This window comes from Orbicella franksi, chromosome 12 (genome assembly GCF_964199315.1).
Source record: "Orbicella franksi chromosome 12, jaOrbFran1.1, whole genome shotgun sequence".
In the NCBI taxonomy this organism is placed as follows: domain Eukaryota; kingdom Metazoa; phylum Cnidaria; class Anthozoa; order Scleractinia; family Merulinidae; genus Orbicella; species Orbicella franksi.
Genome location: NC_138156.1, coordinates 6,635,390 through 6,641,261, shown reverse-complemented (window position 1 = coordinate 6,641,261; position 5,872 = coordinate 6,635,390). Strand labels below are relative to the sequence as shown.

The following is a 5,872-nucleotide window of genomic DNA, read 5'->3' as shown; positions in this document are numbered from 1 at the left end:
GAAGACGAGAAAACCTTGGCAGCTTTCCCCTGTCTCTCTTTTCCTTCCATAATGCCATTTGTTGATAATACAGCTTCATGTTCTTTTACTGGTGACCTACTAATAAAAATATGAAGCAGACGGTCAAAGATCTCTTTCCTTTTTCCTTAAGCGTGTTTTTAGGCGTTTTAGGACATTGCTCACTCAGCTGAGAGTGAGAAAAAATACTCAGCAATGACGGACCCGATTTATTCGACGTGGACGTTTTAGCATATATAAGGAAGCCTGTGTTTCACGACCCGTCGACATCGCGCGTGAGAGAAGAAAACACATTTAAAACTCTGGAAATGCGTCTTCACTTCGACTCAGACGTTTAAAACAATCACTGCATCCTCAGTTCCGAAATTCGTTGTCGGTCTATCTTGCAACTGGTGTCGCTTTCTCTATTTCGCTGGAGTAGTCTGTCGTTCGTCGCCAATTCATAGCTCTCATGTCACCGTTTCAAGGCCATGTCGCTTGTCGGAATTTACCCCTAACAGGGTCTCTGGATATAGACTACGAGTAGTCCCTCTTTAGTCCGTCGTGCGTGACGCGAAAGAAAACCGCGAGAAAAAAATGGCCGCGCGAAATCCTGGGGGCGAGGAGTGCGCGAAAGGAGGGACTACCGCCTAAGCCCAAAAGTTTGAATTATGCGTTACTCTCACAACACAAAACTCATTCTCGTCCCCAGAGGCAGCGCTCCTTTTGGTCAGCACCAAGAATTACGACGTCGTGATTTTTGGTGCTGACCAAAAGGAGCGCGGCCTTTGGGGACGAGAATGCATAAAAATATGATTGGCTTATGTTAGGAGCGTTTACAACGTGTTGTCAACATCCGAGATACGTGTGACGTCTTTCAGGAATGTTTTGGAACCGGAGCAAATCGAAGCGGTACCAGATCAAATCGAAGCGTTGGAATCGCGCTTCGCAAGCCGTTATGTTCTTGTGAATCTGCCAACAGGCTTTGGAAAGATTTAAATTTATCCAGTGTTTTGTTTGGCAAAGCTTTCCGCCTCCAACCCGACTGCGAGCGTGTTAGTGATTTCGCCGCTCAACAGCATCGTCCAAGTCAGCAAATATAAATTCACTGAGCTTAGCCTTTCTGCCGTCCAGTTGAAAGATTGAACCGGACTTTCACTTGAAACCGGACACTCACCTGAAACTTTCCGCTGCTATCGGCAAACATTTCACCACAGTTGGATGATCTCCTATGTCAAAGACATAATATAAATTCTCGGTTGAAACCCAATTTTCAGCGCCGCCTTTTTCTTTTTTCCAGAAATTTACGCACGTTTACCGCACGTAGACGCACGTAGAGATCGCGAGCTTCTTCAAAAAGTTGACAGTTGAACTTTTTCGTGTCCGTCTGCGTTTACGCAACGATTCAACAAATGGCATTCTTAGATTTTTTTCACATGACAGAGTTCCTGCAAGTGGACGCAATTTTGTTTGAAAGCGCCGTGAAAATGGGAAAATATTCAGACGTAGAACCAGTGGCTATCGAGGAAGTTCGAAAATTTCCTTGTTCCAGTTGTGTGACCAAGGCGATAGCTAAATGATATAGTTTGTAGAGAATAAACGTCGAGCGACAAAAAGACGTTCACCTGGACTGATAGGTTCACGGTACAACGATTTCTTGGACAGCATGGGGACCACAAGAGAAAGGAGATGGTCTAACCTGTCAGGTGTCATCCGAAAGCATTTGTAAAATGACTCGTGGTCATAGTATGGTATTCACCCACTGGGAAGCGATTATGAAAGATCTCTCTTACCAGGAGCCCATGTAGTCTCTTGAGGTATTTTCTCTTCTCTTTCGGCTTTGTCGTAGGTGAAAGAGAAGAAGGATACGCTTATCTACAGCTGCCGCCATTACTTTGAATAAGTCCTCGTGACTTCCCGTCTACGTGCGCCTTGACGTACGTTCAACGCACATAAAAAAAAGCGCGTCCTATTACGTTTTTACGCTACAGTGGAAATTAGCAACGTATTTTTTTTTTTTGCGCACGTTTTACTTACGTAAATTTTTACTTGACAGTGGAAATCCAGCTTTACGGTTAACGGCCCATTAACCGATTTAATGCGCGCTCGCGCGCGTTGCTTAGGAGGTGAAATTTCACTTCCGGTTACTTACGTCAGCCTGAGCGCGGAAAATAAAAACAACTCAATAACTTCCAAATTCGCTTACATTTTACATGTTTTTCTTTGTGTTTCACAAAATGTAAAGTAAAAAAAAGTACAAGCAGAGACAAATTAAGGAAAAGACAGAAAAACAAGAGCAATAGAAAGAGAAAAACTAACTCCTTGTGGCTTTGTTTGATCTTACCGAAGTGCGCTGGTAGTGTAAATTGCGCACGCGCTGATAGGGTTACTTCCAATATGTATCGGCACACTTCCGGTTTCTTTAAATGCTAAAGGAAACGCGGTTTTTCATTAAATCCAGCCTTTTTCGACGGATTTCGATCAAAGCCAACGTTGGAAGGATAGCTATGCGTTCCTTTTTTTCAAAATCATGCTTTTTTCAGAAAATTTTTTAATATTTTGAAATTCTCTCAAAATCTGACCTTTTAGAAATGAAACAAAATCTATGCATAGCGTAATGAGGATTTAAAGTAAAATATTAAATCAATGAAAAAAATCCCGCTAGACTAATTTGCCTGGGAGCCCTTGCGTTTTTTCAGTATTAGTCACATGACCATGGGCGTGGCCTGATGACGTCATCACTCGTGTTACTAATCATGAAAAAGTTAAAACACATGAAATGACTCTGAACTAACTAAAAATGATGAGGTAATATGAGTATAAATTTTCCTTAGCAACGGCTCGAAAAGATCGGTTAATGGGCCCTTAAAGTGTCACTATGATCCAATTCTCGATATCCATTTTTTTACATTGTCGTATACAATGGGTCTTCCCCTAGATATCTTGCGAAATTTCAATCTATTACGAACATTAGAACTCACGGTTTTGGACTTTTATTTTCGAGAATTTACGGCCGCCATTAATTTTCCCTGTTCCAAGTCTTGGTTGAGAACTGGAGTAAATGAAAATAGAAAACTGCACGACTATAAGAGCCAATGGTTTTGTTATTCGTTATGCGAATTGCTTTTGGCGAGTTACACAACACGGAAAGTTTGTTTTCTGACAACCAATTATGGTCACAACGAATTTGCTGACAAATCGGAAAATTTATTTTCTTAACACAGATCTGAGGGTCATCATGGCCATTTGCCGAACTACACGGAAGATCTGTTTTCTTACCACAACTCACGACCGTTTGCCGTCGCCGAGCTACGAAACATTCTTTCCTGATAACACAGGCTTTAGTTACTTGTTGTCGAAGGCTAACGAGTCAAAATACATATCTACAATCTTGGACAGAATAAAATGGAACAATTATCCCCCATCCCCCCCAAAGCAATGATGAAGGCGCGAAGGAGCAAAAGCGCGCCATTTTGGCATCATTGAAATGGGGGGAGGGGTGGTCCAGATGTTCCATTTATTTTGTCCAAGATTGTAGCTTGGCAGAAGTCATATACACTTCGAATCTTTGCGGCGAACACGTGACTTCCAACGAAATAAACGTGACTGTGTGCATACGCTCATGATGTAATTTGTCCCGGCTGTGTGGGGGAGCCAAATCGACGAACAAATCCTTAAATTTCTCGATCCAAACTGGGTCAAGATTGCGTAACACTACGTGAACGCACGTACCACATCTCCTGCCTTTTCCCTGTACTATCAAACCACAAAAAAGGCACAAAAATGTCTTGATAAGAGGTCTTGATCAGTCTTTCTGTGGGAAACGCAAGCCTCTAGAAATTACGATTCCCCACGAATCTCAAAAAGGAAAAAGTAAATCAGGACAAATTATCAGTACTCACGAGTCCACGGGCAGGTTTATTGGCTCAGAGGCTCCTTTCTCAACTGGTTAAAACTCGACTGGTTTGGTACTTCTCTCGACTGGTTTACAAGGTCAACTGAACTGAAATCACAAAACGCTTATCTGTTATTCTTGGTTTTCATGTGACGTATTCATATTCCAAGATTAGATATTATTTTTCCTTCTGAGGTTTTAGTTTCATCAGATAAAAGGCCCTATAGGAACGTGACGTTTGACAATGTTTTAGCTCGACAGAGTTTTTTTTTTTGTAATAGAGCACTCCAAGCTTTTGCACTGCGCGACATGAAAATGGCGGCCCGAAAAGACTGTCGCGTAGGTCAAAAGATGAGCTATCGCTTTAGTTTTTTCTAAATAAACGGTGCTTGCACTAGAAGAAGCATTTATTTCAAGGTGTCGGAGCTCTAGAGTAAAAATTTTCGTTTCAATAGCAAAACTCAACGACAGATGTTTCTGTTATTTTATTGCCGCCATGTTTGTGCCCCTCCGAAGGTCACAAACATGGCGTCCACATACAAAGGTATCGGTCGCACTAGGGAAAAGTTTTCATCTTTGCCGGCTAAAAAACCACAAAAATTAGAAACCGCAACCGGAAAGGAAAACTTTTAGACAGAAAACGGAGGGTCGCACCAGTGGGAGATAATTTTCAGGAACCAGACACTAGAAACCACGTTGTTTACCCACGTGCTTTCGATAGACATGATATCGATCGCGATCCAAACCGAAACAAGCATGCTTCTCGTTGAAGGAGTGCTCATAATAATTGCGGTGATTCTCCTTCTGTTTGTTCAGCTTAACCTACAGCAGTTTGTTGTCTTTCGCTTGATGTACGAACGATGGGCAGACGAATGTTTGCGTTTCAACAGCGGCCATGATCAAAGGAAGAAATCGACGTCGACGAAGAATAGCTCGATCACCATATCGGGTAGAGTCGTAGTTTGATCTTCACTACTACGACGTAACAGTACCAGAAGATTTTTTCGTCAGCAACTTCGAGTTAGAAGAAATTCATTTAACCGCATTTTAAACATCCTGGGACACCATTTACACCTTTTGCTGTTCATTTACAGAAAACAAACATTCATTTGTGTCCACATTTCTTTCATTATGGTCATTAAACTCTCATTAACACCAATATGACATTAACATTATGACATTATGACATTAACACCAATATGACCTTCAATGTTATTATGGCTGTAATGTTTGTCTCGCCGCATTAAAGATTGTTACCTTCATTGATATGGTTGCATAATAATGCAATTGAATGTTAGTTCTCATGCAAATTGTGTTATTGAAAGTCTTTTGTTGAAAACTGAATGTCGTAAAGTGTAAATGATTGTCGTTTCGTGACGAATTTTTTTTCGACCAAAATGAAAATACATTTACAGTCAATGAATGTCAAATTAAGGTACTGTTTTTCTTTTGATGATTTTGAATGTTAATGCGTATGTAAATGTTTTTCTTGAACGTTCCTTACGCGCAAATGAAGGTCATATTGGTGTTAATGAGAGTTTAATGATCATAATGAAAGAAACTTGGACACAAATGAATGTTTATTTTCTGTAAATGAACAGCAAAAGGTGTAGTACGGCAACCTTCTAACTGAACCTTTCCGCGCGTATCGTTTTTCATGTTACGCTGACAAGCGTTGACTGTAACCGCTGTGATTCCCATTGTTTGGCTCGACTTTTCGAAAATCTGCCTGCCCCACCCAAGCACTACCGCGTCTTTGATGTTTTGCCAATTCGCAAAGTTTTTGCCAAAGCGGAAAACTTAAGATCGCACTAGCAAAAGGCCCGCGATGACAGATTTCCACCGCAAAGTAAACAAATTCTGGCAAAGATTTCCCAAGTGCGACCCATACCAAATAAGCTCTATAAATTTGGGTGCCAAACTTCTGCGAATAACGGGCGAATGAAAAACAGCAGAAACCTGATTCTTGGCGAGGTTGTT

General features: G+C 41.2%; 1 protein-coding gene across 1 annotated transcript in view; it reads right to left on the bottom strand.

Annotated features, from left to right (window-relative positions):
• Window positions 1-5,020, bottom strand: part of LOC145462593 (uncharacterized) — a 27,307-nt gene extending 22,287 nt beyond the window's left edge. The window contains exon 1 of the mRNA XM_081446160.1: window positions 3,900-5,020. The gene's annotated coding sequence lies outside the window, so the exon portion shown is untranslated. The remainder of the gene's footprint in view (window positions 1-3,899) is intronic.
• Between the last annotated feature and the right edge of the window lie 852 nt (window positions 5,021-5,872).